The following is a 26,757-nucleotide window of genomic DNA, read 5'->3' as shown; positions in this document are numbered from 1 at the left end:
TTGTGAGCCACCATGTGGTTGCTGGGATTAGAACTCTGGACCTTCGGAAGAGCAGTCGGGTGCTCTTACCCACTGAGCCATCTCACCAGCCCTGTTGGTAAGATTCTTATGTTTGCCTTTCGCCATCTGGTAATCTCTGGTGTTAGTTGTTATAGCCTTCTCTGGCTGGAGCCTGTTCTTCCTGTAATTCTGTTAGCTTTTATCAGCAGTCCTAGGAGTCCAGCTCTCTTCTGAGTCTCAGTGGTCAGAGTACTCTCTGCAGGCAAGCTCTCCTCTTGCAGGGAAGGTGCACAGAAGTCTGGCATTCAGACCTGCCTCCTGTCTGAAGATGAAGACTTGAAACAGGATTTGTCCCAAAAGATGTGTTGCCTCTGCAGTCTGCATGCTCACCTGCACATACTGGTCTCTGAGGGACCCAGGACCTTCCTCTGGCAGGGAAGGTCCCCCGATGTCTGGAGCCCGAAAAGGGGGTCTGTCCCAGAAGTTGTGTCGCTTCTGCAGTCTACTCGCTCACCCTCTGCAGTCCGCAAGCTGATTTGTATAGACTGGTCTCAGAGGGATCTGAGAGGCAAGATGGCTCCCTCACCTGCTCTGGCCTAGCCATTCTAATATCTAACAAAATAGACTTCTAACCAAAAGTAAATCAAAAGATATGGGAAAGGACACTTCATACTCATCAAAGGAAAAATCAGCCAGTAGGAAGACTCAATTATAAATATCTGCCCAAAGTGCAAGGGCATCCACATTCATAAAAGAAACTCAAAACACAATAATGTGAATCTCACACAATAATGGTGGGAGACTTTAACAACCCATTCTCATCAATGGGCATGTCATTGAAATAGAAACTAGACAGAGATACAATGACACTAACAGATGTTATGAGCCAAATGTATTTAATAGATATCTGTGGAGTCTTCTACCCCAAAACAAAAGAATATACCTTCTTCTCAGAACCTCACAGAATCTTCTCCAGAACTGACCATATAATTGGACACAAAACAAGCCTCAACCGATACAAGAAGACTGAAATAACCCTTGTATCCTATCAGATCACCATGGATTAAGGCTGGACTTCAACAACAAGAGAAACAACAGAAAGACCACATACTCATGGAAACTAAACAACTCCCTACTCAATGATCACTTAGTCAAGGAAGAAATAAAGAAAATAATTCTAGAATTCATTGAAAATGAAGGCATAACATACCCTAACTTATGGGACACATTGAAAGCAGTGCTAAGAGGAAAGTTTATAGCACTAAGTGCCTTCATAAAGAAATTGGAGAGATCTCATACTAGCAACTGAACAGCACACCTGAAAGCTCTAGAACAGAAAGAAACAAAGACATGCAATGGGGGTAGATGGCAATAAATAATCAAATTCAGGGCCAACATCAATCAATTAGAACCAAAGGAGACCAATGAAATGAAGCAACAAAACTGAGAGCTCATTCTTTGAGGAAATCACTAAGATAGACAAACCCTTAGTCAAGCTAACTAGAAGGCATAGAGACAGTATCCCAATTAACAAAATCATAAATGAAAAGGAAGACATAGCAAGAGAATCTGAGGAAATTAAAATAAAAATAGAATGATCTTACTTCAAAACCTTGTACTTGACAAAACTGGAAAATCTAAAAGAATGATTCTCTAGACTGATACTATGTATAAAAGTTAAACCAAGATCAGGTAAACATATAAACAGTACAATATCCCCTAAGAAAACAAAAGCAGTCATTAATAGCCTCCCAATCAAAAAAATGTCCAGGACCAGATGGTGTTAGTGCAGAACTTATCAAACTTTCAAAGAAGAGCTAATACCAATATACCTCAAACTATTTCACAAAATAGAAATAGAAGCAACACTACATTATTCATTCTATTAAGTTACAGTTACCCTAATACCTAAACCACACAAAGATTCAATAAAGAGAGAGAACTGCAGACCAATTTCACCTATGAACATCTGTGCAAAGATACTCAATAATATTCCCGCAAACTGAATCCAAGAGTAAAACAAACACATCATTCACCACAATCAAGTAGGCTTCATCCCAGGGAAGCAGGGATGGTTCAGTATACAAAAATCCATCAACATAATCCACTCTATAAAGAAACTCAAAGAAAAAAATTAACATGATAATCTCACTAAATGCTGAAAAACCTTCCACAAAATCCAACAGCCCTTCATGTTAACAGTCTTGAAGATATTAGGAATTCAAGGCCCATAACTAAACATAATAAAACTGATATATAGCAAGCCAATTAGCCAACATCAAATTAAAGGGAGAGAAACTTGTAGCAATCCCACTAAAATCAGGGACAATACAAGGCTGCCCACTCTTTCCTTATATATTCAATATACTATTTGAAGTTTTAACTAGGGCAATAAGACAACAATAAGAGATCACGGGATAAAAATTGGAAAGGAATAAGTCAAGCTATCACTATTTACAGATGATATGATTGTATACATAAGCAACCCCCACAATTGTACCAGAGAATTCTTTCAGTTGATAAACAACTTCAGCTAAGTGGCTGGATAAAAATTTAACTCAAAGAAATCTGTAGCTTTCCTTTATACAAATGATAAACAGGCTGAGAAAGAAAGTAGGAAAATAATGCCCTTTAAAATAGCCACAAATAATAAAAAACATCTTGGTGTAACTCTGTCCAAGCAAGTGAAAGATCTGTTTAAGAATTTCAATTCCCTGAAGAAAGAAATAGAAGGAAATATCAGAAGATAGAAAGATCTCCCATGCTCATGGATTGGTAGGATTAACATAGTGAAAATGGCCATATTACCTAAAGCAATCCCCAATCCCCATTCCAACAAGTTTTTTTTTTTACAGATTTTGAAAGAGCAATTCTCAAATTCATATGGAAAAATAACGACAACAACAACAACAACAAAAATGCAAGATAGCCAAAATAATCCTGAACAATAAAAGAACCTCTAGAAGAATCACTAGCTCTGACCTCAAGTTGTATTACAGAGCAAAAGTGTTAAAAAAATTGCATTGCATTGTTGTAGAAATAGACATGTTGATCAATGGAATACCGCTGAAGACCCTGAAACAAACCCAGATACCTATAAACACTTGATTTTTACCAAAGAAGCCAAAACCATACAATGGAAAAAAGAAAGCATCTTCAACAAAAGGTACTTGTCTGACTGTCTGCATGTCCAAGAATACAAATAGATCCATGTTTATCACCCTGAAAAAAGCTCAAGTCCTAATGGATCAGAGACCTTAACATCGAACCAGATACGCTGAATTTAAGAGAAGAGAAAGTGGGGAATAGCTTTGAATGTATTGGCACAGGAGAAAATTTCCTGAAGAGAAATCGAATGGCTCAGTCTCTTAGATCAACAATTGACAAATGGGACCTTATAAAACAAAAAGTTTCTATAAGGCGACAGACTGTCCTTAGAACAAAATGCAACCTATAGATTGGGGGAAAATTTTCACTAACACTACATCTGGCAGAACGATAATATTCAAAATACATAAAGAGTCGAGAAGTTAGACTTTAAAAACCAAATAATTGAACTAAAAATGGGGTACAAGGACAAACAGAATTCTCAACAGAGAAATCTTGAATGGCTGAGAAGCACTTAAAGAAATGTTCAACATCCCTAATCATCAGGGAAATGGAAATCAAAATGACCCTGAGATTCTACCTTATACCAATCAGAAGGATTAAGATAAAACAGTCAAGTAACAGCACATTTTGGCAATGATGTTGAGAAAGGGGGAAACTCCTCTATTGCCGGTAGGATTGCAAACTTGTACAACCACTCTGGAAATCAATCTAGTGGTTTTTTAGAAAAGTGTAAATAATTCTACCTGAAGACCCGGTTATACCACTCCTGGGCAAATATCCAAATGATGATCTACCATACCACAAGGTCACAAGGTCCACTATGTTTATAACAGCTTTATTTGTAATAACTAGAAGCTGGAAGCAACCTAGGTATCCATTAACTGAAGATGATACAGAAAATGTGATTCATTTCCATAATGGAATACTGTTCAGCTTTTAAATACAAGGACATCATGAATTTTGCAAATGGATGGAGCTAGAAAAATATCATCCTGAGTGAAGATACATCAGACTCTAAAGGACATGTGTGATATATGCTCAGTGATAAGTGGATATTAGCCAAAGAAATACAGAATACCCTTAATCTCCCCCACAAATCCAAAGAAGGCAAATAAGAAGAAAGGCTCAAATGAGGATCCTCAATCCCACTTAGAAGGGGGAACAAAATCATCATGGAAGGCAGAGGGAAGAAGGGACATGGGTGGGAGAGGGGAGGAAAATTGGGGTATAGGATCAGATAGGTGTAGGCTTAGAGTTTTCAAAACCTACTTTTAATAAAAGTTCTCAAACTCTTTGTTCCCTCTTCTAGTCTACCGTCCAAAGGTATGGGAGAAAAGATGGCAAATAGCTCCAGGGGATGTGGACCTGTTTGGACATTCTTGGAGGTGATTTTAATCTCCATTTGCCAGGATACCAGCATTCCAGTTAAGTAGTGTCAGGATATCAAACACAAATCAGCAGCATGACAGGATACAGTAGAAACTGCCAGGCCTTCACCAAATCAACATGAGTCAGCAGGAGGGACCAGAACCAGCCAGGATTCCAGGAGTTCTTTGTCTTGTCTCTCTCAATGAAGTGGAGAACAGGGAGACCAATAAAATGTTGCAAGGCTGGCAATGGAAGTGTCCTGTCATTGTTCATGGATTTCTACTTATACTCTCTTCAAACATCATGTGTCCTCTCATGGGTCTTACCTCAGCAAAACACTATGTGGTCTACATCACATGATACTACCAGAAATGTCTACTTCAATGGAGGGAGGCAGGAGAGAGGCCAGGAGGGCCAGGAGAATGAATGGAAATATGCAGCTCTGTGGGTGGACGATGGGGAAAATCTCTATGACCTCTCAGAGAGCTTGGATTGGCAAGGTTCTCAGGAGTCAGTGTTGATGATTTTAGCTGAAATGCCTAATAGTGGGGAACAGTATGGAACCTGAAGAGACCACCTCCAGTAGCTAGACAGGACTCCCAGTGGAGGAATGGGGGCATCAATCTACCTGCAAAACTTTCAGCCCCAAACTGGCCCTGTCTAAAAGAATTGCAGGGACAAAGAAGCAGAGACTGAAGAATTGTCTGAGCAGTGACTCATCCAACTTGAGACCCATCTCATGGGCAGGTACCAATCCCAGTCCTTGACACTATTAGTGATTATATTTTGTGTTTATAGACAGGAGCCTAGCATAGCTTCCTCTGAGAGGCTCTACCCAGCAGATAAATGAAACAGATGCAGATGCCCACAGCCAAACATTGGAAGAAGGTCAGGGAACCCTATGGAAGAGTTAGGGGAAAGATTGAAGACCCTGAAGGATGAAGATGGTACAACCCCACAAGAAGACCAACAGTGCCAACTAACCTGGACCTCTTGGAGCTCCCAGAGACTAGGCCACCAATCAAAGAGCATTTGCAGACTGGTCCAAGGCCCCTATCACCTATGAAGAAGAGGGTTACCTTGTCTGTACTCAGTAGGACAGGATGCACCTAATTCTGCAGAAACTTGATGCACCAGCCTGGGGGAACCTGGGGACACCCTCTCAGAGGCAAAAGGGAAGGGAGTGTGTGTGTGAAACCTTGGGAGGGGGCACAGGCAGGTGGGCAGCATTTGGGATTTAAATAAAATATATTTTAAAATTGCAATTATTCATATTTTATTAACATATAAATTAGTTTGCAATGTGTGATATTAGTTTAAATAAACAAATATTTGGTATTCCATGATCATGTTTATTAACTGCCTATTTTTAGTATTGTAGTAAAACTATAAAATCTGTTCTTTGAGAACATTAATTTTGGCTCATTATGTGCTACTTACACTTAATGCTTTTTCATACAGTTGTTAATATTTTCATTGTTCACAGCATCAGAAATTTTAACTGGGGTATAACGGCTTTGCAGATGGTCTTAGTATTACAGTGTTCTCTTTATAGACTACTGTAATTTAGGATCTGTCAGAAAATTATTGAATAAATCCTTTAGTTTTGAGCATTTATAATCCTCAGGATAACTGTGACCCTATTTTTAAGGCACAGAAAAAGATTACAGGAATTTATTTTGTCATAAACCTATGATAGTTTACAGATGTGCTTAGGGCATTTCCTTCTACATTATTAGAAATTATGTTTGGTTATTTTCTAGAACCAGTTTCAAGACTATCATTTAGGTATCAAAATCATTCTAGACACATTTTTAAAGCATACTTAAATTTTCATATTGGAATAAACTATCCCCCCTTTTCTTCTCCTTTTTCAAAAATTGAAAATTTACCCAATACATTCTGGTCATGGATTCCTCTCCCTTTTTTCTTCCCAGATGCTTCCCATCCCCCACCCATCAAATTTATGCCTTCTTTCTCTCTCTCTCTTTAGAAACAAACACAAAAATGTAAAAAGTCAAACAAACCAGAGTGAAAAATAAATTTAAAAGCACAAGAAACATACACAGACAGATAGACATGAAAAACAGAACCTATTAAAACACAAAATAGGAAACTGTAATATACAAGCAAAAGATAAAAGACTGCCCAAACAAAGCAGCATAAAAGCAAAACTAAAAGTCTACAAAACACTACGGTGCTCATTTTAGTTGGTTATTTCCTGCTAAGGATGCTTTCTCTAGCTCCTCCATTGGGGGCCCTGTGTTCCATCCAATAGCTGACTGTGAGCATCCACTTCTGTGTTTGCCATAGCCTCACAAGAGACAGCTATATCAGGGTCCTTTCAGCAAAATCTTGCTGGTGTATGTACCTAATAAACAAAACAAAACAAACACAAAAAAGAAAAAGAAAAAAGAAAAAAAAATCCTGCTAAGGATGGAGCCTATGCCTTAGGGTGGTTTATATACCCAGTGAGGCTCCCCTGGAGAAAACTGAAGTTTCCTTTGCAAGTAGTTGTCAATTATGTATAACTTCTTGGTTGGAGATGATAACTTGTGTTCACTCTGTTATCAGTGTTGGAACCTTGTCTAGCTTGAACTTGTGCAGGCCCTGTGGATGCTGCCATAGACTATGAGTTCATAAATACGTACATCATTCCTGTTGTGTTTGAAAGACACCGTTTCTTTGTTGTGGTAAATATTTGGATGTTTCAACCCTATTTAGATCATAATGTTCCCAAATAAAAGATGCAAAACTTTTATATTTATAAATAAGCCTTAAAGCATTAGATCTGGTCAGAGATCAACCCACTCTGCTATTTTGCCTACTTCCCTGTCATTAACCCCGAGATACCACTGTCACAGGATTTTCCCTGTCCAATTACATTAAAATATTAGTTCAGCAGGAGGCCTGTGATTGGACAAGGAAAATGGAGGCAGAGCTAGGAGCTGCAGGGACAGAGAGAATCAGGGGTCAGAGGAAGAAGAACCTAAGATGGAGGCAGACAGACAGGAAGAAGATTCTGATCCTGCATGATTTTAAATAGCCACAGGTAGTTATGATATCATAAAGGATAGAATAATTGGAATAATTTGTATAATCTACATGGGCATCTTTTATCATTATCAATTGCTTCTGAAATTGTTATATTGGCATCTTGTGAATTGAGAGTTTATTGCTCTATAAATCTGACTTGTTAATTATAAGCTTCTAGAGTTTTGTTTCTACCAGGTTGCTAGGTATTGTGGCAACTGACCGTGGGGGTGGACGGTCGTTGCATGGGGCTGGCATGGCAGCAAAGGGAACTTGAACCTCTTCTACTCAACCAGGCTGGCCCTAGTGGCCATGTGCTCATAAATCACCTACCCCAATTGTAGCTTCCTTCTTTCCTCCTACTCTCTCTCTTCCTCTCTTGTCTCATTTCCTGGTCTCTGCCTCAGACCCCAAGTCTGGAAACTGAAGGCCCACCTATCTCTTCGGCCTTGCTACAGACTGCAGCCATCTTTATTAACTAATGACAAATAACTTGGGGGGCAAGGTCTATACAATAAAAGCTTGTATACACGAGGATATGCTTGTCTTGGAGCAACCAGATCTTGGGGTGAAGAATTTAGCATTTGAATACAAGCAGCATCAGACCACACCAGTACATCTCCTTGGTATCATCTGTCTCTTCTGGCTTTGATCCCTGAAGGCTAGGGGGTTGATGCAAACACATATCACATAGGACTGCATACTCACTGTTAAGGTCAGCAAACACTGAAACAGTAGATTAAGCCTAATTATTAAAAATATGCATTTAATTCTGGCAAATTTCTCTTAGTTCTTTGCATAAATGGTATGTTTATTCGGATTTCCCCAGGTCTTTATTTAAGTCATTTAATATTCTCTAAATATGAAGATGAAAACCTCACTCAAGTTTATGAGTTTCAGTATAATTTAGGGCTCTTTTAAGCAGTCTCTTTGTTGCATCATGGAAATCTAATGTGTCAGGGATTTTCTCACTTTTCAGGGACACCAGATTTATGTGGGTGTAATAGTTGTTAAAAGACATAGAACACATTGCTGAGCTTTTCACAAGTTTGTAATTTTATGAGAAGAAATACAATTGTACGGAGTCTTAAAGTAGATGAAGGCTAGCTAGTTCCTTACTGTTTTCCCCTACATAAAATGAAAGTGAATTTCAGGCAAAAATGCAGTATTTACATATCTCTTAAACTAAAGTTTTTAGTAAGCAAGCATGATTTAATCCACTTTGTGAACCCGAAAAAGTTCCTGTTTTCAATTCTTTTGGGGGGTTCCACCATCTTTGTGAGCACTTCCCCTCTGTATATCTCTTGAGATATGTCTCACAACAATTTAGAAGGGTTATACCTGGAGAGTAACCACCGGCTTGTAGAAATGTTAGTAAACTAATAGCTATTGGGGCTATTTAGGGATTAAACTCAAAGCACCATTTTAAGAGGGAAATTTTCCTATTTTGACTATGAAAATATAGTCTAAGGTAAGTCACTTTACCTGAATAGATATTGTCTGAAAACTGATAAAAGCCAATTTCTAATACTTATTATTCTTTTTAAAATTTTTTTATTTTGTTTTTAATTTATTTTTTATATGCCATATTCCATTCCCCAACCCCATCTAGCTGTTACCTTTACCACAAGGGAGGAATAGTAGGTATCGAGGCCATTCCTTTTAATTCTCTCTTTTGATTACATTCTGAACCTTCACTGAGTGATACTGTTATAAAGTACTGTACTCCTGCACACTTAGAACATGGGAAATCAGTCATGAACTGAAACCTCAAATGGAAACAAACAAACAAAAAAACCCTTTTTCTTTAAAATTTGATTAAGTATTTTTACAGTGACAGAAAGTTGACTATGTAGATATACAATATTATTAGGCAAGAGGGAGGGGGGAAAAGGAAATGATTTAATAGGCAGAACTGTCAGGCTGCAATGTCAATATGAAATCTCAGTGAGGAGCTCAAGAAAACTATGGCTGACCACAACAGTCTTTTATTGGGATGGAAACAGTGGGACACATGGGCTATAATTTACTCACGGGTAAGGGTTATTCTGAATAGTGTGTGCTTAGCTACTGTGATCTTGTTCAGTAACTAACCAGGGAGGTCTGTGAGATTTGCTCCATGAGGGCCTCACTGGCAGATGTTAATTTAATCACACTCATTACAGCTATGAAGCAAGTCATTTCTTGTTGAAGGTTTTGAGTGCGGCCTCTTTGAGTTTGCTTCTTTGCCAGCATTGAGCCAACTCTATTATTTGGAAAGCAATTTTCTGGGACTCCATTTTTTTTCATCCACATTTTTCTTCTTTCTTCCTCGATACCTTTTTTTTTTTCCCTTTAGGATTAAGGATCAAATGTATGGCCAAACACATTCTAGGTGAGTGTTCTACCACTGAGATATCAGTTCTACAGTGACTTTTCACTGAAAGTAAACTTAGGAAAGATTAGAACAATCTTGAATAGTACACCATGGGCAGGAAAAGGAAATGAATACTGGCTCTATGTTAATATTTCCCAAAGAATGAACTGCTGATCCTGTTGAGACAGAAGAGGTCAAAAGAGGCTGTTCTGTTATGAAATGACTTATAGAACTCCTTAAGCAATACTGGCTTTCCAAGGACATTTATTTGTCTCTGTAGCTAGGAAATTAGACTTCAGAGGTATCACGAATTAGATCATCCTTTCTAAATGGGAACCATAGTTATTGGGCATGTGCAATGGCCAGCCTAGAATTTTCTACACAATCCTTGCTGGCTCTAAATCTATGGCAATCAACCTGACTTGACCTCTTGAGTGCCAGGGTTACAGGGATGCAACAGATTCCCCACTTACCCATCATTGTCCTCTGAGACAGGAACACTGTGCAACTCTGAAGGAAGGTGTGGAAGTCTGCTCTAGCTGATCCTGCAGGTTACTTGTGTTCTCACTATCTGCTGCTGCTAAATCCTAGATATAGGATTTCCATATTTACTTAGGTTATTATAGGCATGCTTGACTTTATGACTTGATAGGTCCATTAGGAGAGTTCCAGATGTGTGGTCACTTGGTGTCCATATGCTCTGGAATTCCATCATTACCAGAGCCCAGTAGCATGCCAGAGGCTGTTTTCCTAATAATGTGTAACTCTCCTCTCCAGATGTCATGGCCTTACTCCAAAACTCCAGGAGCTTGGTTTTTGATTCTCTCACTGGGGCTTACCATAAAATCCACACCACATCTATTTTCTGCTACTGGTGCATCCAACATCATAGGATGTTCAGGATAGCAACCTCTAAGGGAAGCCCCTTACACCCTTTATAGACAACTTACTTGTTACAGGTTCTAGTAGCCACTTACAATATCCATGTATGAACTAGATTAGTATTTAAAATTTGGAGTGTGTTACCTGTAGTACTTTCAGAAGAAGTTCAGGCTATGTGCTGCTTTCTTCATGGCAGTGAGTGTGAGAAGAAGCCATGTTGTCATTTTCTTTATAAAGTATCACTGACACGTACGTGAACACCTAAACATTTCACTGAAATAGATAGCACCAAAATCTTCATAAAATTTGTTCCTGTCATTTGGAACATGTAATCAAGGCCTTTTATGCGTATGTTTATGTTTATGGCCATTTAGTTGCATTGATTGGTTCACAAGACACTGTCAACGTAATAGGTCAATTAGGCATTATTTGATATTTTTTGTAAGGTACAGATCTCAAGATAGAATTACGACAAAGGAAAAGATAGATCAAAGTATATATATATATAATTCTTACTATGGGTACATGCAAAATATCTCAACTATTTTTTTCATTATTTTGATAGAAAGAACAAATTCATTTTATCAAGGGGCAACTGCCATGCATCTGAGGTCATTTTAATCTGTGAGAACAATTATACTATGTCTGCTTTGTAAGTATGATGGACACTAACATCTTCTTGATGGAGCTTGTGATAGGTAGCTCGTAGCCAGTCTCATTCTCCTGTATCCGTCTGCTCTCTGCAGAGTCTAGACTAGTGAGCTAATTTACCACTGTGCACTCATTAGAGTTTTAGAGGTTGGCACAAATTTCCAATCCTTAGGCTAAATGTATAAGTACAACCTTTTAAAAGCTGTCACTTGGATTTTATACAAGAAAGATTGAGAATTTAACGTGTCAGTCATATCATTAGCAATTCTATATTTTGGACTAGTCTTGGTGTCAATTGTCATATTTAGGACTTGTAGGGGGCATACTGTGAGACAGAGTAAGAAATGGAAATAGACTACTAGGGAGTAACACCTATGAAGGGGAGAAAACAATGTTGAGCAAGGATTTCAGGCTAAATACTCATTAGTGTCAGACAGCTTAAGGTTTAAAATTCTTATTGAGTCTAATTTTCCTGGCTTTAAAGAAAGTGTGTGTGTGTGTGGGGTGGATGTAGGTGTGGGTGTGTTTGTATGTGTATGCCTGTGAGTGTATGTGGGTGTGTGTGCTTTTTAAGTCATTTCTGAAAGTTACTGCCTCTCATAAAGTTTTGCACAAATATTTTATTCCAGTATTTTCTAATGTCAGCTCACATATATAAACTTTTATAGAGATATATTTTTAATTGTGTCTGTGTTTGTGAGTGTGTGTATTTGTGTGTATGTGTGTGTTTGTGTGAGTGTGAAGGCATATGAGTGTGTGTACTTTTACAGTCATTTCTAAAAGTTATTGCCTCTCAAAAGGCCATAAAGATTTGTATAAATGTTTTCTTCCAGTATTTTCTAATGTCAGCTCATATATAATACATGAATTTTATACAGAATTTTATTTTTTAATTGTGTGTGTATGTGCACAGGCCAGGAGAGGGCAATGCCTTAGAGCTGGAGTTACTGGTGATTTCGAGCCACCAGATGTAGGTACTGGGAAGGGAACCCAGGCCGTCTATCAGACAATGTCTGTCTTCACCTCTGAGATGTTTCTCCAGCCCAAACAGGTTTTCACAGTTGTTGGCACTGCTCTTGTTTGATTATTTTGTGGTTTTTGTAGCTTAGGATGCCCCCAAACTTGTAATTCTCTAGCTTCTGAGTGTTCATATTATAGGTGTGTCTCATCAGATGTCACTAAACACACAATGTGTTTTACGTTACTTCTTACAAGCAATTTGAAATAGGAATGCAATTTTATATTTGTGTGTGTGGATATTGAACATTGCAAGTATCATTTGATGGAAAGACTGTTCTATCAATGAATATTTTGAGTAGAATTCAAAATTCAAGTGCCTGCAACTTGGTTTTTTGTTTTTGTTTTTTCTTCAATGCAAGACAGGAAATTAAGTCCAGGGTCTTGCACTTGCTAGATTGCACTGTCAGCACTATGAGAGACATACACTGAACAAAATGCCCATCCTCATTCGGAGCATCTTCCCATTTTATTCATTGTAGCTAGTGAGTAATTTTTGGAGTGAAGCATAAATCCTCAGGTTTTATTATTATGTTTAGTTTTTGTTTTATGATTTAAGTTTACTTATTTGCCTTTAGCTATTTCCGATTATTTGAACATGGTTATTCATTTCAGGGTCAGCTTTACAGTTTCTTTGAAGAAGTCATCTGAGATTGCCGTGATCCTGCAGACCAATTTTAGAATTGTAATGTTAACCATTGGAAGCTTTCTGACATCGTAAGTATTCCTGTTTGTGTAAGCACACAACATATCTATTATTAAGTGATCCCAAAGGCAGATTCCCACTGTGCCCAGGATAACAGAGGGCAGGCTGGTGCTGCCTACTAGGGAGAAGGTTCTAAAACACTCCACCTTCTGCATTGGAGCTTTAGTGTTAATTAGCCCTGTGCCCGATGAGTTAGAACTTACAAAACTGAAGTGGTGTGGTGAGTTTATTATTTATAGCCAGGTGACATGGGACACAAAGGGTTAGGATTCATTATGAGCTGCCTCTCCTCCATCAGGGAATCTGCCCAGCATAGATAGAATTTCTAGTGCATAGTAAAGATCCCGAAAGGCAAGCCTGCCCTGGATTATGTATCTCATGGTTAATATAATACGCTGCAAAAGCTTTGAAGACGTCCTTATTTTAGGGAACAGAGAATAAGAGATTGTGCTATCTTAGAGGTTGCCGCTGACTAACAGAAGATGCTACATCCTAGAAAGCACAGGTAGCCAAGTTATCTCTGGCAGTCCCATTCCAACCCAACACCCCCTGCTGCTCAGCACACTCTATCTCCAGTATATCCTACTGTTCTTTGGAACTAGAAGCAAGGCAGTTACTCTAAGGTCAGTGGGAGAATTGTCCTGACCTACAATTAAATTGGCCTATTTTAATTTTTTAAAGATTGAATTTAACTGAAGAAGCCTAAAACGTATACTTAGAAAATGTGTGTTCTATTACTCTGCTGTTAATTTTTATTACTCAGACACATATTTCCCCTCAACGATATTGAGTAGTTTGGAGAGTTTGAACAATAAAATTTCAAACTTTATACTTCTTTTGTGAAATTCATTAGCTAAACACTTTTGATGCTATTATAAATGGTGCTGCTTTCCAAACTTTTTTTTTGATGGCTCAGTTTTTATTGTTCCGATTACTTGTGTTTTTCCACTCTTACAGTTTATGCATTTTGATTGGAAAGTTACCGTTTAATATCATTTTCTCATGACATCGGGTTCTGTTCCTATGTATCCCTTTGTTTTCATTCATGGAAACTTTTATGTATTTTACAGCCAATAGCTTGATTGTGTGACTTTTCAAAAATATAATTTCCTTTAAAACTACTTAAGGGAATGAAATGGCATAGGTATCAATACTTTTACTAAAAATTATATGCCCTAAATGGCCTTTCCTTCACCATCTGGTCACATTATGCTGTTTCCTCAAATGTCTCATAATGTTCTTTTAAAAGCTAGGCATTTTATAAAATGTAACACTTATGTGGCTCTCCATCCTGTTTTTTTTCCTAATGCAACTTATTGTTTGTCTCCCTGTGTAGATACTTGGCTAAACTCTATTAGTGAATCCATTTTGCCACAGTGTGAAATCCTCTCAGTAATCAGTGTATGCCACATCTGCTAGTAGCAAATTTTCTGTTTTCATTTTTAAATGCCTTAACTTTTATTTGTCTACTTTTTAAAAAAAAATATTGGTTATTTTATTTATTTACATTTCAAATGCTATTCTCCTTTCCCAGTTTCCTTTCTGCAACCCCCCCATTTCATCCTCCCTCCCCCTGCTTCTATGAGGGTGCTCCCCCATCACACACCAACTCCTGCCTCCCCACCCTAGCATTCCCCTACACTAGGGTATCTCTAGCCTTCATAGAATCAAGGACCTCCCCTCCCATGAAAGCCAGATAAGGCCATCCTTTGCTACATATGCAGCTGGAGCCATGGGTACCTCCATTTGCATTCTTCGTTTGGTGGTTTAGTCCCTGGGAGCTCTGGGGGGTCTGGTTGGTTGATATTGTTGTTCTTCCTATGGGGTTGCAAAACCCTTCAGCTCCTTCAGTCCTTCCTCTAACTCCTCCATTGGGGCCCCTGTGCTCAGTCTGATGGTTGGCTACAAGCATCCACATCTGGCATCTGTGTGGGTAAGGCTCCTGTCAGCAAGCACTTCTTGGCATTAGTAATAATGATTGGGTTTGGTGTCTACATATGAGATGGATCCCCAGATGCAGTCTCTGGATGGCCTTTCCTTCAGTCTCTGCTCCAGTCTTTGACCCTGTATTTCCTTTAGACAGGAACAATTCTGGGTTAAAATTTTTGGGAAGGGTGAATGACCCCATCCTTCAACCAGGGGCCATGCCTAACCTCTGGATATTGTCTCTATAGGTTCTCCCTCCCTTTTGTTGCATATATCAGCTAATGCCATCCCTGTTGGGTCCTGGGAGCCTATTACTTCCCTGGCATCTGGGACTGTTTATTTTCTCAGATGATAATGTAATTACATCACCTCCTCTCCTTCCTTCCTTTTAAATCCTCTAGGTACACCCTTACTCTCTTCCAAATGCCTGGCTTCTTTTCTTTGACTGTTGTTTTACACACACACACACACACACACACACACACACACACACACACACACACACACACTACTGCTATACTTCAGATAGAAATATCCCCAAAGGCCAATGTGTTGATGACTAGGTCACAGGCTTTGATGTCATTGGGATGTGATATAGGAGGTGGAGTTAGTGGGAATTTTAAGCCCTCAGGGGTGGAGGTTGAGCAGCATGCCTCAGAGAGATCTTAGTTGTGTGTGTATATATATATTAAAAATACCATGCTTTATGAAAAGAGAAAATTTGGTCAATTTGCTTCTGTTGGATCTCAAAAAAAATTACTTTGTTCCCATCAATGCATAGACACAGAGTTTCATTTAAAATGTATTTGAATGTACTTTTGGCTACAACTCACTGAAAAGGAAAAATTTAAACCATATGTTAATGAATAGGAATAAAGATCACGGGGAGGTCACTATTCACAAATGAAAATTTGTGGCCATATTTACTGCTCTTTATTTGTTTGCTAAGCAGTCATTGGACTCCAAATTTGTTTTAATTGCTTCATATGTTTCACTAGAGAAGACGAATCAAGGGGAAAATAGTGCTACGATACATGATGACAATAGAATGTGATGTCTGTTTGAGCTGTTTGTGTCTTGTGGGAGGCCTGAATTACTCCTTATTACAGTGAGAATTACATAACAGTAATTATAAATTTAAATGGATTGGTTACTGACCATGTGACTTAGAACTGCCTGTATTATTTGAATCCCAGTTTTATCATTGGTGACATCTACCTACATGGCAAGTGTAATGTGTGAACATATAGGAAACATGACACAGTTTTTTTATATTCAAGAAGAACTAAATAATTTAATATCTTTTCTTTTTCCATGTAACTAAACAAAAACCTGTTTATAAAATAACTTGTTTAAAACAATTGTAGAGATATTTTTTTTTTCAAATTTTTTGTATATCAAATGGTTGTAGCTGAGTATGGTGGTATACACCTGCATTCTCAGCTATTTGGAAGGCTAAAGATCATTTCAACTTACTAAGTCACATACTAAGTATCCTGGGAAGCATAGTGAGACACCATGCAGAAAGCTAAAAATGTAGACAGCTTTCAGAGCTTAGTAGTTATATTTCAGTTTTGACAAATAAAAGTTTTATATACATATTTCTGGTTTAATATTAGCCTAGGGTATTGTCCTCTAGAAAGTTGGGGTAGATGTGTGTCAAGATGAAGGAGTTTCATTCATTTGCATTTCTTCCATGGATGCTAACTGACTACTTCACATGTAGTATATTAATGCACAATTGAGAAATCACTAAATATGGCCTGTATTTGGGCATTTTTATTATTGCTGTGAAAAAACACCATAACAGAGGCAACTTATAACAGGAATCACTTAATTGGTTGCAGAAACTTAAGTAGTTTCAGAGGATCAGTCACTGGTGGTGGAACAAAGACATGAAGGCAAGAACAGCTGAGAGCTTCCATCTTTAACTGAGGAGGCAGAGAAAGCTAGGCTAGCTCTAAAAGGTTTTGAAACTTCAAAACCAACCAGGGCTACTCAGTGACATACTTCCACTGGTGAAGGACACACCTCCTAATCCTCTTCAAATAGCCACTGACTAGGAACTAAGTATCAAATGCCAAGACTTATGGAAGCTATCTAGAACTTAACAGTGAAAGATGCTAAACACAGAAGTATCCAGTTAAATATAATCACACCTCTTAGGAAAGCTATGCAATCAACTGATCCAAGTGCATATAATGGAAGGTTACAACCTTAGAAGGATGTGACAAATTAGAAATTAACAAATGACCTGATAAATTATAACCCAGCAGCAATTATCAGATAAATGGAGATATAAGTAGAATTTTACAAGGGGCAACAACAGTCATAGTCCTTACTGTGAGAGTCTGGAGAACACACAAATAGAACCTAAAACACACTAGTGTTGCTGCAGTAGATCATGGAAAGACAAGATGATGAAGCTTTTGAAGTCATTGTCCGTGTAGGTCATGGTAAGAGTATTTATCCTCACTGTAGAAATACCAGGAAGGCCTTGTACCATCTGAAACAAAGCAGGGAAGAATCCTGCAAGGATAAATGACCATCAAATTAGAATTCTTTAAAAGTAAGATCACTCTGGAAGAGTAAGAATATATATATATATATATATATATATATTCAAAAATCAATAAGATGCTCATTTTATTAGAATTAAGTTGGAGTATTAGGGATGATGAATTTGGTCAGTTATGATGGAGATGGGGAGTCATGGGGTAGAGAAACCTGTGGTTAAACCTGGTGAATCATTGTGAACTTTGTAATGAGGGAAAGTGAGGAGTCAAAGATTACATTTAAGTTCTTTCTTTAAAGTTAATGGCTATCACTCATTATACCAGCTACTCTTACTTAAAGTGAGTCTGCCTTCTTGTATCACATTAAATATTGAGAAATTTATGGATTACTGTCAAGTTATGAGATTGTTGTGTTAGTTGATACATCAGAAATTTTAAAAACTTAGATATTAAGAATTGTATTAGGGCAGTGCATGTGTGGCCAGAAGACAGTAACTGCTTTTATCCATACACCGGTCCTATGGGTCCTGAAATTTATCATTAGATGATCAATTAGAATACTATTCATCTTAGGTTGCTTATGTGCAAGTTCTGCTACTATCAGTTTATTTCTTTTTGGTAAAACTACATAATTGCTAAACGTAATTTTAATTCCTATATTCTGTGAAATTACAGCATAGAAATATACTTAGCAAAATTAAATGTAATTAATGTTTACTATGAAGTCCTTTTTTTAAAAAGATCAAATGTAATTGCAAACCACCAACCATACTCAGTGTTGAAATCTGCTTTATCCTGATCTTTAAAACTTTACCCTTCTAGATAAAGGGGAAAACACTGCTTGCATAAATATTCAGGTCATTTTGTGTACATAACTGATAATTTTTGATAAAATGATTTTTACAATACACGCAAAGAACATTTACTGTGGTCTCTGTTGATTTTGTACTGTTGGAAATTTCTATGTTATTATATGTTTTAGAATGAAGTGCTTTTAAAAAATTCTTTGAAACTTTCATAGAAGTACACAGTATATTATAAACATATTCCTCACCCTAACCTTTCATCCACTTTCTTCTGGCCTTCTCTCTAAAATATTTCCTTTTCCATTTCAATATCTATCTATCTATCTATCTATCTATCTATCTATCTATCTATCTATCTATCTATCTATCTATCATCTATCTATCTATCATCTATCTATCTATCTATCTATCTATCTATCTATCTATCTATCTATCTATCTGAAGGCCATGGAGAAGTGTTGTAGAAATGACTCAGACCAGCACCTTGGTTTCTTTTAGAGTCTTGAGTGTGAATGATTATCAGGAGCAAGTAGTTAAGCTACAACAATAGAAGCATCAAACTGAAGAGAACAAGAAGACAAAATCAACCAACCAACCAACCAACTATCAACCAACCAACCAATCACGAAGTCAACATGGTAAGTGAGACTTTGAATCTCTCAGAAAAAATAGTTTCATAGATTTTCAATTTCTATTTTTAGGGACTTCTTGGATTTAATTTTAGTTAATGTGACAATGAATCTCTATATAAAGAAATCTCTCTGAGTCAATGAATACTCAGCCTTTGATCTTTAAACAACTTTGAAGCAGATTTTGTGCATCAGAAGTCCTTCTTCATCCCCTATCTGAGATTCAATGGGATCCTAGAATAATTTGTACATATACCCTTTGTTGGACAATCAGTGATCTGGACCATTCTCACCAGCACATTGTCAGTTGCTCTTTCTTTAGAGTTTCAGCACATAATCTATACATGTCAGGCAGTACACAGAGATTGTATGCTAGCTCATGACAAATGCATAAAATTAATTTATTAATTACTTTTCTCTTACAGAACTAGAAAAATCACATTACATATTGGTTTGGAAGACTTGATGATGGTGTATATGTATCTTTAAATGAATAGTAATTACATATGCTTCATTTTAAAGTGGTATTAGTTCTTCCAGGCATAGAGTGCTTTAGTCACAAAGCTTTCGATATTACCTTTCACTCTAATTGAAATTTCCCATGAGGCATTACATAGCACGTTCCTCTTACGTGACTTGCAAAAGTGGAGAATTGAGAACTGAACTGAAGCAAGAGCAAAAATTTGGTTAAGAGAATTCTATAATTAAGCCCTGCATCCTAACACTCCATGAATTTATAGGGGCTATTGTGTAATTAGTTTACAAAAGAAAGAGCATTGGGGTTATTTATGACAGATGTTCATCTAACTTAAAACAGGAAGAGTATATTTACTTCTATGTAGTTATTACAATGTAATTAAAACCATAAAACCACCTTATCTGAATTTCAAAGCTGGGGCATGGATTTTTTCCCCCTTGGCCTTATTGACTGCAGTTCTCCTTGCTAATTATGCAGGGAACATAGAAGAGAGCCGCAGGTTGAACACTGTGGGTGCCAGATATTTTAGAAAGGGTTTATTTATTTATTTATTTATTTATTTATTTATTTATTTATTTTTGCCCCAGTGTTAAGTAGAGCAACGCAAGCATCTCTCTCAACTACTATTTTGACCAAAACAATCCCTCAAGATATGACAGATGACTAAAGTCATTTTTGTGACTACTTTCTGGGAGTTATTGGGGACCAAAAATGTTTAGTCAAAAGGTGCTTCAAAATATCCTGAGTTTTGGTACACACTGTCATTTTCCAGATATGAAGGAACAGGAATGGACTTTACATTATTAGTCTTCAGTTCACTTTTATATATACTCAGTGTGATCGAGTTACAGTGTGACATCTATCATATGCCACTGCCAAGTGGGATGGCTTTGTGCTGCCTACCTTCAGCAGCAAATCTGCTGTAAGAGAAAGTTCTTGCGGGAAATCATAGTTGGATTTCCAGAAAACATGAACCATCTCTGTAGTCAAGGCATGGGGAAGTACGCCCAGATGTCAAATGTCGGCTCCAATCAACTCAGCTTATTCCACCCATAATCATTTGCTTGTTATGGGAGATTTCCGACTTTTCATAACAGCTCACTTGGATCAGGGAAACATTGTTCAAGGGATTTGACAACATGTGCAAACTCTTTTTGAATTAATTTTCAAAGCCTTTTGTGACTGGTGTCAATTTGACAACAGTGTTCTTTCATATCTGCAGGCTCAAGGTCTAGAGTTTGGGGTTGTTAATGGCAAGAATTTCCTCTCAGACAATTCCCTTTCACCTTTCAGAGGGACAGGGGTGCTCTGAGCATCAAGAATATTAGAGTCAAAGTACGGAGAAGGATTTGAGTTTAGGGTCATGAGGTTGACTTTTTAACTCAGAAAAGATCGTTTAGCAACAACACAAGTTGAAAGTAAGACTACAGCTTAGACTTGGCTTTATCCAAGGCCTCTAAAGGCCCATGAAAGAATAGGCAACTTTTTATATGTGAATGAGGCACTATTAAAGAACATATCAGCTGAACTATTAAAACCCATCATAGAGATATATTTTATAAGAAAAGTGACTGAGTTTTTAAAAAATGGAAACAAACTACTAGCTTTAAAAATCTTTTTAAAAAATAATTCATGTATGAATATGGAATAAACAGACAAAAAATTCACAATTTAGTTTTATTCAGTGTCATCCTGAAGAACTTTAGAAGGGTTTTCATTTCAACAATACTACTTTATACACTGTATAAAGACAGGTAAAGATACACTGCACTTTCCAAATCTTTGGTTGTAGCTAGTTGGCTTGCATAGCTTTGTGACCCAGATCTTCAAAAAGTCTCCTTTCGGGTGTGGTAACTAACATTAGTACCTTGTAGAGCAGAAGTTAGTATGGCAGTGCTTTAGGGAGTCCACATTTATTTTCTAGATTCTCTCCTTTGTCACCTACCAAAGCAATAATATATATAATAAAAATCCACACTTTTTTTTACTTTTTGTTTTGTTTTGTCTTTAATATAAAGTAGCAAACCAGTATCCAGATGGAATTTGGGGCTCTAAAACTCACCTTCTTTGTTTATACATACATCTAGTATAATTTTTCATTTTTTATGTTGGTGATAATTACCTCCAGTTTTACATTTACAAGAAATTACATCATAGACTCCTCTTATCGAAAACAAAAGTAACCACTGTCAATAACAGTAAATGTAGTTTTATTGAACATTCCCTTACATTCTCCAACACAGGTTCTTCTTACACAGTTCAGCATGGTTCCTTAGGTATACATACAAGAACAAATGAGTTTGAGCAGGAAAACTTCCCTGATCAAACTCCATGTTTAAAAAGATTGAAAGTATTTGATTAGTTGTGGTGGCCATTGAAATACTATTTGCTATTATGTTGTTTATAAAAAGCAAACCATTCACAATGGGCTTTTGCCAAAACGTTTGTCTATAATCATGTAGATTTTATTGCAGTGTCCTAATAGTTTTTCATTTTCTTTGACAAAGATGCAAGGCCAAAAATGGCTCTATAAAATTAGATTTTATTATCGCCATGTTTGTTGAGTCAAAATTCCATTCCTTAATATTGCTCAAAAAATAATTAGGTTTTGAGGTTTAAATTCCTTTCTTTAATAGAATGGTTTATAGGATTTCTATTTTTCCAAATAAAAGATACAGCAATTGTGGTGATCCACACCAAAAACATCAAAATTAATTATATACTTTTGTAATCACCTCTAACATCTTTAAGGGTAAACCTGCATTGTAGTTGGAAATTTGGTTTGCAAACTATTTGCTACATGAAATACATTGGGAAGCCCCTCCCTGTCTTTGTGTAGTTTATTAGACCAAGATTAAGCTTTTTAGAAGTAAAACAAAACAAAACAATAAAACTGGTTGGTAACACCAACAATGAAAAGGAATATGTAGAATGTGGAAAAAAAACAAAAAGATAATACAAATGGATGGTTTCAGAAATAATTAGATGAACAAAGCCTTACTACTTACCAGGAAGCTATTTCCAATTGGTAGCAACTAGGAGAGGGAAACTTTCTTTTCTCCAGTGGAGTGATGTTGGGTCTCTCATCCACACTCTAAGGCAGGTTCCACATTCAGGAGTAGTTGGCAAGCACACATCAGACTTTATGGTTTTTATGTATATTTTTATGTTTCTGTTGTCTTTAAGAGGAGAAATGACACAGTGTTGGGTAGGTTGGTAAGAGGGGGAACATCTGGGGAGGAGGTGGGTGAAGAGAGATAACACAATCAAAATATATTGTATACCATTTTCAAAACATAAAGATTTAAAAAAAATCAGAATCTAGGAGAAATCTTCTTACTTCTCTTATTGCTTTTATTTTCTATCTTCCCATCATAGTTTGTTTCTCGTCTTTATTTTATCTTAGAACAAAATGAAAACGTATTTCATCTACAGTGGCTATGCACAAGAGAGATTTTGGTGAGTATAAAGCTTTCTTTCATTTTTTGAGATGATGGGGAGATATGAAGATGGGGTACTCAGGACTGGATAGACGCTTCAGTCGTTAACAGATTTTGCTATTCTTTCAAAGGATGAGCATTTGTTTCTCAGCAGCCATTAGCTGAGTGTTAGGTAGCTCACAACCGTCTATAAGTCCAGCACCAAAAGATACGGACCTTCTTCAAGCCTCTGAACACCAGCATACATGTGCCATTCACTCACGTACACACATAAACACCTATAAAATAATAATTCTTTAAAAAACAATCATTAAAAATCTTTAAAATTACACCAAAGCTACATAACTTGATTTTTAACATTTTTAAAATAAAATGAAGAATGATTGTTATCAAGAAATTAGAAAGGAATTGGCAAAACAAGCTTATAGTAACCGTAGGAGTAATAAGTTTTAAGAAAAAAAGAGAGAGGTTTGCTATAATGCAGTGTTCTGGTTAAAAATAAAAATACAAGCTAAGTTGGAAGAAAATACTAAAATAAGATTTCCTTTACATGACAAATGTCTTCATATCCAGCGGCAGTGAGTAGATTTCAAGGAAGTGCTTCAGTTGTTCTGGTAAACCAAGATTCACAGATGGAAGACTCTTGTACTGAATACCCTGATATCAACTTAGCAGTGATTTTATTTCAGAGTTCAGCAAGCTACAATGGAATTCTGTTGCCTACAACTTGAGTATGAAGTAGCACACACAAATACTAACAGTATTAAAACGAGTCAATAAAACCAGAAAATTTGGATAAAAGTATTTTAATAGTGTTCTGTATGCAAATATTCTTGGAAAATTTCTGTTAGTAATAATTGTGTTTAGAAGATGATGTCCCATCATAGGCTTTAATGTAGTGTAGTATTGTAAGCCAAGAATATTTGAAAAAATAAGTTATTTGGCTATATTTGCCTACATTTTTCACAATGGATATTCTAGTAGACTTGTGTGCTTGCTACGCAATGATATTCCAGTACACGTTAAATTGCAAACATGACAGTGGTCTTATAAGATCATAATGCACCTGAAAGAGTGCCATTATCTAGTAATGGCATATCCAACATAACTTTGTAGCCCAGCCCAGTGCATGTTTGTGGTGATGTGGTACAAACACATCTACACCACCAGCAGCTGTACAAAAGTACTGTGTATACACTTATGTACTCCCCACAAATCTTTATAGTGATAGTGAATGACCATATTTGCTTATGTACTTTTAAAAAAAAGTTTTATTAGATATTTTCTTTATTAACATTTCAAATGTTATTCCCTTTCTTGGTTTCCCCTCCAGAAACCCCCTATCCCATTCCCCCTCCCCCTGCCTCTATGAGGGTACTCCCCTACCCACCCACCTACTCCTGCTTCCCTGTCCTGGCATTTCTCTATACTGGGGTATCAAGCATTCACAGAACTAAGGGCCTTTCTTCCCACTGATGCCCAACAAGGCCATCCTCTGCTACAAATGTGGCTGGAGCCATGGGTTCCTCCATGTGTACTCCTTCGGTTGGTAGTTTAGTCCCTGGGAGCTCTGGGGGGGGGTGGTCTGGTTGATTGATATTCTTGTTCCTCCTATGGAGTTGTCACCCCCTTCAACTCATTCAGGTCTTTCTTTAACTCCTCCATTGGGAACTCCATGTTCAGTCCAATGGTTGGCTGCAAACATCTTTCTCTGTACTTGTCAGGCTCTGGCAGAGCCTCTCAGGAGACAGCTATGTCAGACTCATGTCAGCAAGCACTTCCTGCATCCTCAATACTGTCTGGGTTTGGTAACTGTATATGGGATGGATCCCTAGGTGGGGTTTATATACTGACAGAGCATAGTTTGGATTGTTCTTTTAGAGAATACACTTTATTTAAAAAGCTGTTGTGAAATAACGTGCACTATGAGAGAGGTAACCAAGCTCATGTATCTCTGGTTATTCTGGCTCTTGGTGACATTAAGATGCCATGTTGTATCACTGACCTACAGCATCCACCACTGTGTACATGCACTTTGTGATGTTACCACAGAAAGGAAGTTTTAGAAGATGATGATGGATTTCTTAGAAGATGAGATAAACAACCTTTTATTCTGAACTAATGAAAACTGGACACAAGAATACTTCTACAATGTAGTCCAGACATATACAAGAAAGCAATGCGCCCAAGAAATTCTCAAAGAGTGGTAGAATTCTATGGAGACTTTAAAATTCATTGTTTGGAAAGGGATTCTATGTTGCTTGTTTTTGTCAACTTGATACAAATCTAAGTATAGCTGGGAAGAGAGGATCAATGTCTCTATCAAATTGCTTTTTAGTCAACTTTATAGAGCATTTTATTGATTGGTGATCGATGTGGGAGGCCCTAATGTGTCCTGTCACAACTGGGCAGATGGCCTTGGGTGATATCAGAAAGCAGGTTGAACACATCATGGTGATAGATTAAGCAGTAGGCAGCTTTTCTCTATGACCTCTGCTTCATTTCCTGCCTCCAGATTCCTGCCTTGAGTTTGTCCTGACTTCCCTCAGCAAGGGAGTATCACCTGAGAGTTTTAAGCTGAAATAAACCCTTTACTTTGCGAGTTGCTTTTGGACGTTCTGTGCTATCAAAGCAATAGAAACCCAATTAGAAAATAAACAGGTTCTAAATCTAATTCCTGGGTGTAAATACATGTGAGTAGAGGAACTTGAGTACCAGAAAGTAGGTGTTTGATATGTCAGTGGTTGTGACCATGGTCATCTAGATCAAACGTCATATCCAAGGGATAAGCTAGTTTACTTTGGCAAGGACACAGACATACTATTGCTTGATCAAGATACAGAAATTAATTATTTAAATGTGAAAGTCCCAGAACTCCAAATTTAAACAATTTAAAAACTGCACTGAAAAGTGGAAATGATAAACCTGTTAGAGTGACACAGTTCAGGATTTCTGTTTTAAGAAAATATTCAATTCTTTAGTTGTATGGTCCATATGTTTCCTATGATCTCCAAAGTTTAAAAAGCTAACTAAAAGTAGCTGTTTCCACAGGCAATATCTCTAATGTTAGGAATAAGGTAATCATGTATGATTTACTCCACAATTATTCTGAAGATTCTAGATAAAACTACACCCACAAAAGAAGCAACAATTGTGTGTAAACACAACAGAGGAACACTAATTATAAGAAAGTAAATGAGCATCATATTTATAGAGGTTGTTACAACTGAAAAATAAGTTAGTGTTCGATAGTAGAATCATATCACAAAAATATATACCCAAACGCATTAATCACATTATCTTAAACTAGGAAAATAAAGATATTCAATCAAATGCTAATATCTACATTTAGTAATTCCTTATGTGATATTCATTCTACACTTATAATACGGTGTTGATGTGTCTGCATATAATTTAACAAGAATAAATTCCACATATGCATAAGAACAATATTAACCTTTGAATCCACTACCTGTATGGCGGGACTTATTTTTCTACTATTATTTACAGATTTATTTTTCTTATAGTTTTGGATCAGTTCTGATAAATTATTTGTATACTGAAATGCAATCTTGTTCATTGAGCTTTGCATTCTGTTTTGGAGCTCAAAATTCTCTCACTTTGAAAGTAACAACTAGGTTTACCAGAATGGATTCAGTTTCATGAAGGATCCAGTCTCCCACCTATTTCTAAGCCAGTCAGGTAATCAGTAAATCAAATCCCTGAGCAACCTTTTTTCTCTTTTCTTTCTTTCTTTCTTTCTTTCTTTCTTTCTTTCTTTCTTTCTTTCTTTCTTTCTTTCTTTCTTTCTTTCTTTCTTTCTTTCTTTCTTTCTTTC

This window comes from Mus caroli, chromosome 13, assembly GCF_900094665.2.
Source record: "Mus caroli chromosome 13, CAROLI_EIJ_v1.1, whole genome shotgun sequence".
Taxonomy (NCBI): domain Eukaryota; kingdom Metazoa; phylum Chordata; class Mammalia; order Rodentia; family Muridae; genus Mus; species Mus caroli.
Note: the sequence above shows the minus strand (reverse complement) of the source record.